The following is a 16,579-nucleotide window of genomic DNA, read 5'->3' as shown; positions in this document are numbered from 1 at the left end:
GGTTTACCAAACATGTCTGTTCAGAAGTCCAGAAGCAGAACCGGCCTTAGCACATCTGGGGCATGGTCAGGAGGTCAGTCTGTATGTCTGGGCACTGGTGTGAGGGCTCTGATGGAAGTGGCAAGGTCACTGGGGCTGTGGGCACAGTGAAGAGTTGAGATTTTATTCTAGGGAGCCATTGATGGGTCTATATCAAACATGGCGAAATATAGAGAGGAGTACAGAGAGAAATCTGATGGACCAGATCTGTGTCCTCAAGCAGCATCCAGGTGGTGAAGGTGTGCAAGTAGAACAGATACATTTCTTGGCAATGTCTGTGGTTGTCCAAATACAAACACACAAGGTATGGACCTGTCTTCAAAGACCTAAGATTCTAAGGAGGAAGACAGATAGGCAAATAGAATAAACATTAATTAACTCCCACATTGACATATCCACCCACCCATCCATCATCCACCTATCCATCCACCCACTCATCTATCCATCCACCCATCATCCACTTACCCATCTACCTACCCACTATCCATTATGCACTGATCAGCTCTCCTACCCTTCCAGGTCAGGGTTCCCAGCTGAACATTTGAAAATGGAAAAGATATTGGGCCCTGTTCTCAATGTGCTCACAGTAGAGGGAAAGATTGATAAATAACCTCATAGTTCCCTTTCAGCAGGATTGCTGTGATGACCATAAGAAGGAAGGGCCAAGGGTGGCAAAGAAGAGGAATGACTCACTTTGCCTGGCTTATCAGAGGGCAGAATGGAGCATGGTATATCAGAACAGGGTTTTGAAGGATGAATAGGAGCTTGTCAGATGGACATTGGAGGGAATTTTTTTCTGTGTGGTAAAACATATTGTGCAAGCCTGAGAAGGCGGGAAAGAACCAGAAGTGTTCACACAAAATGTTTAGCTTTGGAAGGGTGGGGGCAGAGGCACATGAGATCGGTGGAGGGAGAAGTCACTGGAGATGGAGTGAGACCAACTTATGGAGAATGTTGTGCTCTGGGTGAGGAGCTTGGACCTTGTCCTGTCAGTAGTGGGGAGCTGGGTGGGGGCATGGCCAGGGAATGGGCAGGCTTACATTTTACAAAGGTCATGATGGGGGCTAACAGGCAGAGACCAGAAAGGACAAAACAACATAAAATCATCTTTCCCAAGCATGTTAATAAATGACCTCTCATTTTTATCCTCAAGGAACACATTTCCCCATTCTGTGATAAGAAGACAGTTTTAACAGGAATGAGATACCTAAGGTAGCAAAGGAGTAGAAGCAGCACTGAGATTGGAAGGCAGATTCTGTGAGTCCAAATGCACCCATCATGGCAACTCCTAAAAGCTTCCTGGAGGCTCCCAGACTGTACTGAAGGACTTGGCTTCGCTGGCCTCCTGGCTGTCTGGACAATCCCCTGTGCTTACTCTTCCAAGATGGGAATTCCAGTGGGCAAAAGGCAACATCCCAGGCTCTGGACCAAAGGTTCCGTTACTGTAGCACTGAGTGGGGAGGACAAAAATAAAAAAACATTTTTGAGCACTTACATGATAGTATGGACTTGTAGAAGGCACTCTAGAGGAGCAATTTCATTCAATTCTCAAAGCTGTCTTATGAGGGAAGGATTATCCTCTTTATTTTGCCTGTAAGAAACTGAAGATCACAGAGATTAAGTCAGCTTACCCAAAGTCACAGAACTAGTAAGTGGCTGAGCCAGTATGCACACCAAGGGTTAGTTCATTTCAAACTCTCAGACCCCTGGTGAGAGGGAGAGGGAAAGGGAGAGTGGTTGGCAGGCTGTGAGGCGGTAGTGCATAAGCTGAACAGGCAAGTCAGGCACTGCCTGCACTGGGGATGTTTACACCAACATTTGAAGAAGTTAATATAAAAATAATATATACACAAGGTCAAAAATTTAAATATAAAATTTGAACAATAAAGAGGGAGTTTGTACCTCCAGCTATGGTCACGATGGAGTACAGAGTATCAGATTTACCCTACCCATAAGCAGCATAAGCAGCTGTAAAACTAGACCAAATATATATGAAGCAACTACCTTCAAGCATTGGGCAGCAGAGAAAGCAGAGCTGTGATTCTCGGGAGAAGGAAACACACAGGCGAGCCCTGCATTTGCTCTGGCTTTTTGCCTGGGAGTATTTTTCAAACTGTGGCACAGGGATATAAACCTACAAAGCGAGCTCCATGGGCAGAGGAAAGACTGGAGGTTGGGACTTCTGAGGCAGACGGAGTTTGAAGGGCAGAGTACTGGGAAGGAGGAAGCTATGCAGAGAAGTAGTAGAATTCTGTACAGAAGAACTGAGTCTCTAGCAGAATGCTAAGCTGCAAATGCATTAAGGTGAGATTCTGCGAGATTTAGCAGAGAACCACTGCTAGATGGTTGAGAGGTAAATGGAGATTCTAGAGGCTGGACAATTCTTGGAGACATTGGAATTCTGCCCAGCCAGTGTGAAGGGCTACTCTAGGCCCACCATAAAAAGCCTAACAAGTACCAATCATTTTCCAGTAAACTAAGTGCCTGTCACAAAACTAGTCAACACTCTTTAAACAACACCCAGGCTCTCAATATCATAGCATCCGCAATGTTTAAAATGCAACAAAAAATTACCAGATATGCAAAAACAAAACCAAAAAACAGGGAAAGGGGAACTCAAAACCAGGAGGAAAAAAAGCCAACATAAAGAGATAGAAATAAATCATTTGTTGGATTGACAGAAAAAAACTTTAAGTAATCAGTTATACTATGCTCAAGAATTTAAAGAGGGGAATGGACACAATGAGTGAACAAATGAGAAATCTCAGTAGAGAAACTGAAACTACAGAAATGGATCAAGTGGAAATTCAAGAACTGATAAATAACATATTTGCAAAGTGAAATTTGGACACGTCAGAAGAAAGGACCAGGCTTGAGCTTGAAGACAAGGCAATAGAAGCTATTCAAATTGAAGCATACAGGGGGAAAAGACCAGAAAAAAGCAATCTAGAGCCTCAGAGATATGTGGGACAATGTCAGTCAGTCTAACATGCATGCAGCTGAGGTCCCAAAAGAAGCAGCAAGAGATTGGGACAGGAAAAAATATTTCAAGAAATATTGGAGAAAATGTTTGAAATTGGATAAAAACTATAAACCACACAGATGCAAGAAGCTCAATTAAATTCCAGCAGAATAAATAGAAAGAAAACCATACCAGGACTCATCATATTCAGATGGCTAAAAAGCAAAGTTAAAGAGAAACATTTCAGCCAGGGAAAAGACACAATTATAATATGGGGTAGCCAAAGACTTAAAAAAACAAAAACAAAAACAAAAAAAACACCAAAACACTGCTGAGTATCAGAAACAAGGCAAGTCAATAGAATGATATCTCTGAAATTCTAAAAGAAAAAAACTTGTCACTTTAGAATTCTACAGACTGCAAAAACACCCCTTAAAAATAAAGGAAAAATAAAGATATTTTCTTATGAACAAAAGCTGAGAAAATTCATAACCAGTAGATTTGACCTACTAGAAATGTTAAAAGAAGTTTCTTTGAATTGAAAAGGAATGACATCAGGTGGAAACAGACTTGTATGAAGAAATGAGGAATGTCAGGAATGGTAACTATGGGAAAATGTAAAAGACATGAAAACCAGAGAAAGAGAATCAATTTATAATGCTAAGAGTTAATTCTATAAAAAGACGTATTGACGCTAAACACAAACACAACTAATAACAGACACTCAAAATGCAGAGAAGCATTTTGACAGAACTAAATGACAAAACTAATGACAAATAGAATTAACAAACATAGTTGGAGAGTTAACCTTCCTTTCTAAGTAACTGATTAAAAAATAATTCTGTAAAGATATAGAACAATTGAACAACATTAAGAACCAGTTAACCAAATTGACATTTACAGAAAACTATATTGGAAATATGCATTTTTTCCAAGTGTACTTGGAACATTCACCAAAACAAGTCTTAATAAAGTAAAATAATTTAAAGCATATAGGATATGTTTTCTAGCCTTAACAGAGTTAAATTAGAAATCTATAACAATAAGATACTAAGGAAACCCTCAAATATTTAAAAGTGGCACATTTCTATAGCCTACAGATCAAAGAGGAAATCACAAGGGAAATTATAAAATGTTCTGAACTAATGAAATTAAAACAGAACATATCAAAATTTGTGGAATGCAGGTAAAGTTGTGCTTAAAGGGAAATTTATAGCTTTACATGCTTATATTAGCAAAGAAGAAAGGCCTAAAATCAATTATCTAAGTAACCAACTTAAGAATCCAGAAAAAGAAGAGATCAAATTCAAAATAGAAAGAAGGAAATAAAGATAAGAACAGAAATCAATGAAATACTGCAAAGCAAAAAATAAATAAATAAATAAAATAAAATAAAGAGTAAACAGATGACCTATAAAATGGAAGAAAGTATTTGCAGATTATGCCTCCAACAAAGTACTAATATACAGAATCTACAGGGACTTAAACAACTCAACAAGAAAAGAAAAGCCTCATTAAAAACTAGGCAAAGGACATGAATAGACATTTCTCAAAAGAAGAAATACAAGTGGCCAACCAACACATGAAAAAATACTCATCACTAATTACCAGAGAAATGCAAATTAAAATCGCAATGAAATATCATCTTACACCAGTCAGAATGGCTATTAATTAAAAAGTCAAAAAAAAAAAAAAAAACCCACAAACAGATGCTGGTGTAAATGCAGAGAAAAAGGAAAGTTTATACACCACTGGTAGAAATGTAAATTAGTTCAGCCTGTATGGAAAACAGTATGGAGATTTCTCAAAGAACTAAAAATAGAACTGCCATTTGACCCAGCAATCCCACTACTGGGTAACTACCCAAAGCAAATCATTATGTAAAAAAAAGACACTTGCACTTATATGTTCATTGATTGCAGCGCTATTCACAACAGCAAAGTCATAGAACCAACTTTTAAGTGTTCACTAATGGCTGACTGGATAAAGAAAGTGTTACACACACACACACACACACACACACCACAGAATACTATGCAGCCATGAAGAAGAATGGACTCATGCCTTTTGTAGCAACATGGATGGAGCTGGAGGCCATTATCCTAAGTGAACTAACTCAAAAACAGAAAATCAAATGCCACATGGTATCACTTTGAACTGGGAGCTAAACAATGGGTACACATGGACATAAAGATGGAAATAATAGACACTGAGGGTTCCAAAAGTGGGGAGGATGAGAGGGGGAACAAGGGTTGAAAAATTACCTATCACGTTCAAGTTTCGCTGTTTGGATAATGGGTGCAGTAGAAGCCCAATCCCCACCAGTATGTAATATACCCATGTAATAAACATGCACATGTACCCCCTGAATCTAAAATAATAAAATAAAAAGTGAACAAAAATAGAGCAAATCAATGAAATGGAAAGTTGGTTATTTGAAAAGATCTATAAAATTGATCTCTTTCTCTATCTCAACTGTTAATATATCCAATATAATGAACCATTACAACTCAATAAAAATAACCCAATAAAAATGGGTAAAAGGTAAAAAAAGAAAATATACTGATGGTCAGCAAAAATGTGAAAGTGCTCCTCACTTTAAAAACAACATGAGATACCACTACTACACACCCACCAGAATAGCTAAAACTAACCAGACAATACAAAGTGTAGGCAAGGGTGTAGAGCAACTGCATACCTCATATATTGCTGATAGGAATGTAAAACAGTAAAATCATGCTGGGAAAGGTTTGGCAGTTTCTCATAAAGTTAAAAGTATATTTACCACATGATTCAGCAATCAGCTCCCAAGCATTGGCCCAGAAGAAATGAAATCACCTATCCATCCAAAGACTTGTGTAAAAGTTCATAGAAACTTTGTTAAGAATTCTCCCTTGTTGGAAACGACTTAGATTCCCATCAACAGGAGACTGGATAAAGTGCAGTGCACCCACACAGTGCACCCAGCAACAAAGAGGCGTCAACTGCTGACACATGCAGCAACAGGGATGAATCTCAGAAAAATCATGTTGAGGGAAAGAAGCCAGATACAGCGGATTCCATAATGTATGACTCCATTTACATGAAAGTGAAAAACAGGGATTTGCATGGCTTGATGTAATGCCCCATGTGTTGAACTCTGTCTGCACCTAGTCTTTTCCACCTCACAATACATCCTGGTCACTGGTCCCTATCAGGATGTTTGGATCTGCCTCTGCCTCTTCATCAGCAGCATGGTGTTCCATTGGGTAAAAGGAGCATAAATTATTTACTGCTGCTATTGGAGGACACAGATCGTTTTCAATCTTTTGTTCTCATGCCACCATAGTGAAACTCATTGTAGGTTTTCTTGTGATTGTTGACAAGTCTAGCTAGCTGGGGACTAACTCCTAGAATGGATGTCTGAGGTCAAAGAATGCACTGACTTTTTCCTTGGGAAGCCAGAACACAGTCCCAGGCAATCTGGGAAGCAAGGGCTCCCCTGGGCCATCTCAAGGTTACAGCCAAGGGCCCTGCATCCAGAACTGCTAGTATGAATAGGCATTATGAGTCACTGACAGCCACCAAGATCATGCTGGCAGCCTCCGGTGACTGCTGAGGTGTACTGGTAATACCCAACTATGGCTATATCATGTACCAGACCTCAGGTGCTCCTGCCCACCTGCAGGTGAGCAGGTAGGAAGTGGGCACAGACACATGGGACAGGATATGCCTAGGACAGAGCCTTGTCTGGACACCAAAGGGGTCTGAGAGGAGTCACAGGTGCCCTACCCCAGAGAGGAGGCAGCCAGAGCCCTATGCAGAGCCCTTCCTGCCAGGTCGCCAACCACCCTGGGCCACAGGGCTGGAGCAGTGACCATGAAAGCCTCCACGCTTGTCTCTAGGTCTGGTCCTGCTCCCTCAAACTCTAGCCTTCCAGTCCACACCCACATACCTCCCCAAGGCAATCATTCTTTATACAAATAAACTTATGAAATTAAATTATAAAAAGCCTTCATCTTCTGGGCAAGATGGAATGATAGTACGGATCTACCTTTCTCCCTGAAACAACTTAAGAATAAACAGGATGTATGAAACAGTGGTTTTTCAAGACATTGGACATCAGGCATTGAAGGACAGTGATCTATAAGAGCCAGGAAATAAAGGAGACAAACTCTACAATTACTCCAGATCATTGTCTTTGAGAGTTTCCAGGCCATGGTATAGAGAGAGGGAACTGCATGGAGTCTCAAGGTCTCACTGACTTGAGAGACAGAGCTAAGAGTCTGGAGAGACTAGGTGGCTAGAATTTGTAAGACACAGTACTAGAGAGTAGAGAGGTGCACAGATAGAGAACTCCAAAGAACTGTGGAGAGTCTTTCCGAAGTATTCAACAGAGTCTGGATCAGCACATGCATGTGAAGAAACTACTCAAGGATGGAAAAAGAATCACCTGAAAGGATTAGCAGTAACAATACCCAGTACTCACACAGGACCAAGAATAGTGCCTGTACCCACCACACAGATTGGAAAACGTCATGATTAACAGGGCATTACGTAGACTATGCACAAAAGTCTTGCCTCATTAGTAGGGAATAATTTGCTCTAGACTGAACACTGCCCTGTCTCCACCTAAGAAAGCTTAAAAGCTTTCTTAAATCATCACACTGTTTCCAAGTAACTTTACTGTGTTTCAGAACAAAGCTTAATCTTTGCAGGAATAAAAAAATCACTCAGCACCCAACAAGGTAAAATTCACAATGACTACCATCCAATAAAAAATTACCAGGCATGAAAAGAAACAGGAATATACAACCCATAATGAGGAGAAAAGTTGATCAATCAAAACTGACCTAGAAGTGACACAAATGCTAGAATTAGCAAAGAAGAATATTAAAACAGTTATTGTAATTGTATTCTGTACGTTCAAAAGGTTAAGACATGGAAAATATAAGAAAGACACCAAATCAAACTTTTTTCTGAAAAAGAAAAACAAAATTGGGGGACAAACACTATCTGATTGCAAAACTTATCATAAAGTCACAGTAATCAAAAACTCTGTCACTGGCAAGATGGAAAATACATCAGTGGAACAGAAAATGTCCAGAAACAAATTCTCACAAATATATTTAGCTGAATTTTGACTACAGATAAAGGCAATTCAGTGGAGAAAGGACAATCTTTCAACAAATGGTGCTGGAAAAATTGGATCAAGTAGGCAAAATACTGAAATTCAACCCAAAATTTATACCCCAAATTTAGTCCTCATATAAAACATACTGAAATGTAAACCTCCAAACTATAAAATGTCTAGAAGCAAACATGGCAGAAAACTTTGTGACCTTGGGCTAGGCAAAGATTTACTAGCTACAACAGCAAGAGCACCATACATAAAATAACACATTGATAACTTCAGCTTCATCAAAATTAAAAACTTTTGCTTTGCAATAGACACTGTTAATAGAATGAAAAGACAAGCTACAGATTGGGAAAAAAGAACTTTGCAAAGGATCTCTCAAAACTAAATAAATAAGAAAAATTCTAATTTAAAAATAGGCAAGAGCTTTGAACAGGCAGTTCACCAATGAATATATGTGGATAGCAAATAGGCACATGAAAAGGTGCCCAACATCGAACTCATCAGGAGATGCAAATCAAAAACACAGTGAAGGTCAGGCAAGGCGGCTCATGCCTGTAATCCCAGCACTTTGGGAGCCCAAGGCGGGCAGATCATGAGGTCAAGAGATCGAGACCATCCTGGCCAACATGGTGAAACCCCCTCTCTACTAAAAATACAAAAATTAGCTGGGTGTGGTGGTATGTGCCTGTATTCCCAGCTACTCAGGGGGCTGAGGCAGGAGAATCACTTGAACCCGGGAGGCAGAGATTGCAGTGAGCTGAGATTGCGCCACTGCCCTCCAGCCCGGCGACAGAGTGAGATTCCATCTCAAAAAACAAACAAACAAACAAAACAAAACAAAAAAACAAAGAAACACACACACAATGAGATACTACTATACATCTATCAGCTGAATAGACTCCATTGGGTATATGTACCACATTTTCTTTATCCATTCATCTGTTGATGGACACATAGCTTGCTTTCAAATCTTGGCTATTGCGAACATTGCTACAATAAACATGGGAGTACAGATATCTCTTTGATATAATGATTTCCTTTCTTTTGGGTCTATACTTAGCAGTGGGATTGCTGGATCATATGGTAGCTCTTTTTTTAGTTTTTTGAGGAATCTTCAAACTGTTCTCCATAGTGGTTGTATTAATTTACATTCCCATCAACAGCATATGGGGGTTCCCTTTTCTCCACATTCTTACCAGCATTTGCTATTGTACATTTTTTGGATAAAAGCCATTTTAACTGGGGTGAGATGATACCTCATTGCATTTGATTTGCATTTCTCTGATGATCAACAATGTTGAGCACCTTTTCATATACCTGTTTTCCATTTGTGTCTTCTTTTGAGAAATGTCTCTTCAGATCTTTTGCCCATTTTTAATCAGATTATTCTATGTTTTCCTCTTGAGTTGTTTGAGTTGTTTAATTCTGGTTATTAATTCCTTGTCAGATTACATATCTATTAGAATGGCTAAAATGAAAGAGGCTGACGATATGAATTGTTGGTAAGAATGAGGAGAAACTAGAACTGGTGGGAATGTAACAGGGTACAAACACTTACAAAAACAATTTGTCAGCTTACTGAGAAGCTATAGAGGGATGTTAGAATATGAATCTTTGCAGACTCACTTCCAGTGAAAAAAGCAAAACTAGACCAGGTATGGTGGCACATGCCTGAATTCCCAGCTACCTGGGAGGCTGAGGCAGGAGGATCATTTGAGCCCAGGAATTCAGGCCTGTAGTGCACTATGATTGCACCTGTGAATAGCCACTTTACTCCAGCCTGGCAACATTGCAAAACCCCATCACAAAAAAAAAAGGAAGACTGTCAACAGCTATTTTTTTAAAAAACATTTCTTTAAGAAGTCATTAAAAGTCTCTGGAAATTGTCCTGCAGCATACAGCAAATAAAGAAATATTTATTCAAGAAAACATATTAAAACTCAGTAAGAATAGCAAGAATCTGTGGCATTGAGCCATGGCCCATTCCCTCCCCATGTCCCCCCGACCCCAGCTTCCTCTCTATTCAGCTTCACAGAAGCTCCACTCTGAGTGAGTGTGATCAAAATACGGTGCTCCCTCTCCCTCTTCCTCCCAACCAAGTCATTCCATGCCTTACTGAGAAGGGCAGACCACTAGCATTTCTAATTCCTTTCAATTCCAAGTTTAAGAGTTCCTGGTGAATGTGACTGAGAGATACGGAGCTTCCTTCCTCTACCGATAGGACAGAAGCTCTACCCTAGCACATCAGGCCAAGGATACTGGCACCCTAACCACCATTGCCTCAGCTGAAGGCAGAGTGTTTACACCAAAACAGGCAAGCAATGAAGACAGAGGCCATGGCCCATGCAGGGCTCAGAGACTGTGCCAGGGGAGAGGCGGCACATAGAAAAAGCTCTCCACAAAGGACCTGACATTATTTGAAAGAGACTGGAGAAGTTTAAGCCTAAGGATGCTCTCAAAATCAATAGTTGCTCTTAATTAGGAGGAACAAGCTAAACCATAGGCCATCTAGGTCACCAGGGAGAATCTGGGAAAGAGATAGCTAAGAAGACTTCCACTGGGTACAGAATAAACCTTAAAGACTGAGCTCACAATCTAGCCCTCTCCAAATTTAATTGGATTGGGCTGCTCAGAAATTAATGTTTCAGGGCATTGTCAAAAAAGACATAAAGCAATCAGTTGGTAATTTGTGGAGTCTAAAGGATGGAGAGTAATACCAAATGAAACAGGCAGCTTAACAGAGAGATCAGAAAAGAGACAAAGAGAGTGTGCTAAAACCACCCTCATCCCAAGGTAACTGTATGCATGCCCCAGGCTGTGCCTTTTGACGAGCAACACCAAAGACTTCATTCTGTGTGAAATGGACTTCACTAAGATAGTCTAGCCAAGTCATAAAATACATAAGCAAACAAAATTAAGCTTCAGAGAGGGAGAAGGGCAATCAGTCTCCAAAGTTGCTATATTACCAGAAATGTTCTCATTTCCAACAAAATATTATAAGACATGCAAAAAAACAGGAACATGGACCCATACACAGGAAAAATGTAGGCAACAGAAACTGCCTGTGAGAAACTCCAGATGTTATACTTAATAGACAAAGTCTTCAAAGTATGCGTTATGAATATGTTTGGAAAACTAAAGGAAGCCATGCTTAAAGAAATTATAAAAGGAAGATCATGTTTCATCAAATGGAGAATATTAATAGAGATAGGAACCATAAAAAAACAAAAGTTCTGTGGTTTAAAAGTGTAATAAATAAAATGAAAAATTCATTAGAGGGGCTCAACAGTAGATTTTAACTAGCAAAAGAAATACACAGTGAACTTAAAAATAGATCAATAGAGACCATGCAATCTGAAGAACAGAGTAAAAATAGACTGAAAAAAATGAGCAGAGCCTCAGAGTAATGTGGGACACCTTTAGACACACAAACACACATGTAACAGAAATACTGGGAGGAGAGAAGAAACGAACAGAAATAATATTAGATGAAATAATGGCTGAGGCCAAGCACGGTGGCTCATGTCTGTAATCCCAGCACTTTGGGAGGCCAAGGCAGACAGATCACCTGAGGTCAGGAGTTCGAGACCAGCCTGGCCAAAATGGTGAAACCCCATCTCTACTAAAAAAACAAAAACAAAAACAAAAATTAGCCAGGCATGATGGTGGGCACCTGTAATCCCAGCTGCTCAGGAGGCTGAGGCAGGAGACTCGCTTGACCCCAGGAGGCGGAGGTTGCAGTGAGATGAGATCACACCACTGCACGCCAGCCTGGATGACAGAGTGAGACTGTCTCAAAAAAAAAAAAAAATTGTAGCTGAAAACTTCCAATTGCTGAAAAACATTAATCTGCATATCCATGAAGCTCAGCAAAGTCTGATTAGGATGAATACAAAGACAGCCACACCCAAACACATAATAAAAATGCTGAAAGCCAAAACCAAAGATAAAATCTTGACAGCAACAATAAAAAATTACATGCAAGGTAACCCCAATAAGATGAACAGCTGACTGCTTAGTAGTATGACACACTTAAAGTGCTCAAAGAAAAATATTAACCATGAGTCTTATATTCAGTAAATGTATCTTTCAAAAATGAAGGTAAAATACAACCATTCCCAGATAAACAAAACTCGAGATAATTTACTGCTGTCAGGTTCACCTTATAAGAAATATTAAAGGAAATCAGTCAGGCTCAAAGCAAGTAAACCCAGATGAAAATTTGAACCCACATTAAAAAAAGAGCCCTGTTAAAGGTAGTTATGCAATTATTAATAAATAAACAAATGCATATTTTCTTCTTTCTTCTCTTACCTGATTTTAAAAGCAATTGTATGAAACAGAATGTATATATGTATACATATGTATATACATGTATACATATGTATGACACTAACATATAGGTATTGTTAGGCCTATACATGTGACATGTTTGACAATAACAGCACAAAGGAGTGGGTAGGTACTGGAGTAAGGAAATGATCCCAGATGGTAACTCAAAACCACAGGAACCAATAAAGAGAACAAGAAATGATAAATAAGAAGGCAAATATAATAAGCTAAAAAAATTTACTTGCTCTCTATACAGAAGTGTCCATATATAAAGTAACAATTATAACAGTGTATTGGTAGGTTTATGACATATTCTGATGTAATATGTCTAACAATAATAGCACAGAAAGGAAAAGAGGACATAGAGTTTTCTAGAAGTAACACTTCCATAGTTCACTGAAATTAAATTAGAAGGACTCTAAGTAGATTCTAATAAATTTAGACTCTATGGAAGCCCTAGACCAATGACCAAAGAAATAACTCAGAAAATTTAGAGATTTGGAGTACTTCTGGTTCCAAAATCATGGTGTAGAAGTAAGCTGGCTTCACCTCCTCCCACAGAAAACTAAAAACAAATAGACAGCATGGACATTATCACCAGCAATATCCCAGAACTCAAATATCAGGAGAATATATGTGGTTCCCTGGGCCACAGAGAAGTGAACAAACTCTGAGCAGATAGTAAGAAAATTGGATTTTCATATCCACAATGTCCCTCCCCACAATCCATCCAGCACCTAGCGCATAGAAAATTTTCCCCAACTCACAGTTGGAAAAATACTGGAAAAAATAAGATCAAGGTGGTAAACCAACTTCCTCATCCTCTTGGGTTCACTGGCAGGAGACCCATTCCTGTTTCAACCATGGGAAGTATCAGGAGTGCCTGAAAGAAGAAAGATCACTGAGGATAGCCAGAGACAAAAGAGGGAGGCTAGACTACTAGCCCCAGCCTTGGAAACTTAACCCTGTAACTTGATCAAAGGAGACACCAAATCACAGTGGCTGTTCACCAGCACCATGCTGTAGGAGGTTCATCCCACAGGTCCCCTGGGCATGAGCCTATAGCCAGCAGTCCCACACTACTGAGTCATCCCCTTTGAGACCTCCCCTATTTGAGACCAGTGACACTAATTGTTTATTAGAACTGAGGCAAACCTGGGCTTAAGGCACCATCTAGTACAAAGAAGGAGGCAGAAACCTAGCAGAAAAAAAAAGAAAGAAAATCAATGGGTAAACTACAAAGAAACTCTGAGGAAACATATCCAATAAACAACAAAATGAGCCTGATTAGACTGGGACAAATAACTAAGCCTTCAATGCAAAGATATAGGCATACATCAACAAGAAACAACAGCAAACAGGGACCCATGATTTCTCTAGATTTACAAAGCAAGAAATCAGAAACTGACCCTAATGAGATGGCAATATGTGAACTCTCTGATCAAAAATTCAAAATAGGCCAGGTACAGTGGCTCACCCCTATAATCTCAGCACTTTGGGAGACCAAAGTGGGAAGATCACTTGAACCCAGGAATTTGAGACCAGCCTAGGCAACATAGTGAGACTTGTCTCTACAAAAAAATTTTAACAATTAGCTGAGTGGGGTGACACATACCTGTGATTCCAGCTGCTCAGAAGGCTAAGGTAGAAGGATTGCTTAAGCCTGCAAAGTCAAGGATAGAGTGAGCCATGATCATGCCACTGCACTGCAACCTGGGTGACAGAGCAAGACCCAAATAAAACTACTCCAATGCATAATCAAACCCTCAAAGGTCAAGGACAAAGAGAGGATCCAAAAAGTAACAAGATAAAAGAAGCAAATAACATACAAAGAAAACCCAATTTGTCTGGCAACAGATTTCTCAATAGGAACCATATAGGCCAGGAGGGAGTGGTATAACATTTTCAAACTGCTGAAAGAAAAAAAATAACTGTCAGCTAATAATACTATATCTAGCAAAGCTGTCCTTCAAGTATGAAGGAAAGATAAAGTCATCCTCAGACAAACAAAAACAGAATTCACCACCATCAGATCCATCTTCCAAGAAATGCCAATGAGAGTTCTTCAATTTGAAAGAAGAAAAACACTAATGAACAGAATGAAAACATTTCGATGTATAAAACTCACTTGTAAAACTAGGTATACAGACAAACCCAGAATACTCTAATACTCTAATTGTGGTGTGCAATCCACTCTTAACTCTAGTATAAAGCCCAAAAGACAAATCTATCAAAAACAACAATAGCTATAGAAACCTGTTAAGAGATAGGCGTTATATGTAAATTGAGATAACATAAAGTCAAAATGTTGAGAGAATGGAGTTAATTTGTAGAGTTTTAAAAAATGTTTTATTTGTTTCTATTCTTCTCTGTGTTCTCTCTCCCTCTCTCTCTCTCTCTCTCTCTCTCTCTCTCTCTCTCTCTCTCTCTCTCTCTCTCTCTCTCGACAGGGTCTTATTCTGGCCCCCAGGCTGCAGTGCAGTGGTATGATCATGACTCACTGCAGCTTTAAATTCCAGGGCTCAAGTGATCCTCCTACTTCAACCTCCCAAGTAGCTGGATTACAGGCACACATCACCATGCCTGGCTAATTTTTTTAAAAACATTTTTTATAGAGACAAGGTCTCACTGTGTTGCCCAGACTGGTCTCAAACTCCTGGACTTAAGCAATCCTCCCACCTCAGACTTCCAAAGTACTGAGATTACAGGCATGAACCACTGTGCACAGCAGTTGTCATCTCTTCAAAATAATTTGTTATATATCTATGATTTTTTGTAAGCCTCATGGTAACCATAATGCAAAAACCTATAATAGATTCACTAAAAATAAAAAAAGAATTAAAACATAATGCCAAAGAATATCACTTAACCACAAAGGAAGACTGTAGGAAAGGAAGAAAGGATGCGGAATTACAAAACAACCAGAAAACAAGCAACAAAATGGCAACAATAAGTCCACATTTAATCAATAATAACATTGAATGTCAACGGACTCAATTCTCCAATTAAAAGGCATAGTGTGGCTGAATGGATAAAGAAATAATACCTAACTATATGCTACCTACAAGAAACTCACCTCATATATGAAAACACACATAGACTGAAAGTGAAGGAGTGGGAAAAGATACTTTATACTAACCAAAAATGCTACACATGCTAACCAAAAAAGAGCAGGAGTATCTACAGTTATATTAGATTGAATAGAGTACAAATCAGAGACTGTAGAAAGGGACTAAGAAGGTCACCATATGATGATAAAGGGGTCAATTAAGTAAGATAATATAACAATTATAAATATATATGCACCCCATTAACTGTAGCTTCCAAGTATATAAAGCAAACATTAGTAGATCTAAAGGAAGAGAAGGATTGCAATACAATAATGGTAGAGGATTTTAACACCCTACTCGTAGTAATGGGCCAATTATCCAGACAGATAATTTGCAAAGAAACATCTAAGTTAAAAGAATACAGGATATCAATGAAATGAAAAGTTGATTTTTTGAAAAGATAAACAAAATCAACAAACTTTTAGCTAGACTAAAAGAGAGAGAAAGAAGTCTAAATAAATAAAATCAGAAACAAAAAAGAACTCATAACAACTGAGACCACAGAATTACAAAGAATCTTTAGAGGCTACTATAAACAACTATATGCCAACAAATTGGAAAACCTAGAAGAAATGGATAATTTCCTGGACACATACAATCTACTAAGATTGAACCATGAAGAAATAGAAAACCTCAACAAACCGAGAATAAGAAACAACATTGAAGATGTGATAAAAAGTCTCGCATTAGAGAAAAGCCCAGGACCTGATGGCTTTACTGCTGAATTCTACCAAACATTTAAAGAAGAACTAATACCCTCTTTTTCTACTGATTGGAATAGTTTCAGAAGGAATGGTACCAGCTCCTCCTTATACCTCTGGTAGAATTCGGCTGTGAATCCATCTGGTCCTGGACTTTTTTTGGTTGGTAAGCTATTAATTATTGCCTCAATTTCAGAGCCTGTTATTGGTCTATTCAGAGATTCAACTTCTTCCTGGTTTAGTCTTGGGAGGGTGTATGGGTTGAGGAATTTATCCATTTCTTCTAGATTTTCTAGTTTATTTGCGTAGGTGTTTA

The 16,579-nt window shown here is 39.0% G+C and overlaps 1 long non-coding RNA gene across 1 annotated transcript in view; it reads right to left on the bottom strand.

The window, feature by feature from the left end:
- Positions 1 to 272: 272 nt before the first annotated feature.
- The window catches only part of LOC129524441 (uncharacterized), a 31,233-nt gene continuing 14,926 nt past the window's right edge, over positions 273 to 16,579 (bottom strand). Inside the window, exons 2-3 of the long non-coding RNA XR_008668198.2 lie at positions 1,247 to 1,489; positions 273 to 373 (exon numbers count right to left, since the gene is read on the bottom strand). This is a non-coding gene — a long non-coding RNA (uncharacterized lncRNA). The remainder of the gene's footprint in view (positions 374 to 1,246; positions 1,490 to 16,579) is intronic.

The sequence above is a fragment of the Gorilla gorilla genome, chromosome 13 (assembly GCF_029281585.2).
Source record: "Gorilla gorilla gorilla isolate KB3781 chromosome 13, NHGRI_mGorGor1-v2.1_pri, whole genome shotgun sequence".
Taxonomy (NCBI): domain Eukaryota; kingdom Metazoa; phylum Chordata; class Mammalia; order Primates; family Hominidae; genus Gorilla; species Gorilla gorilla.
This window is presented reverse-complemented; position numbering and strand designations above follow the sequence as displayed.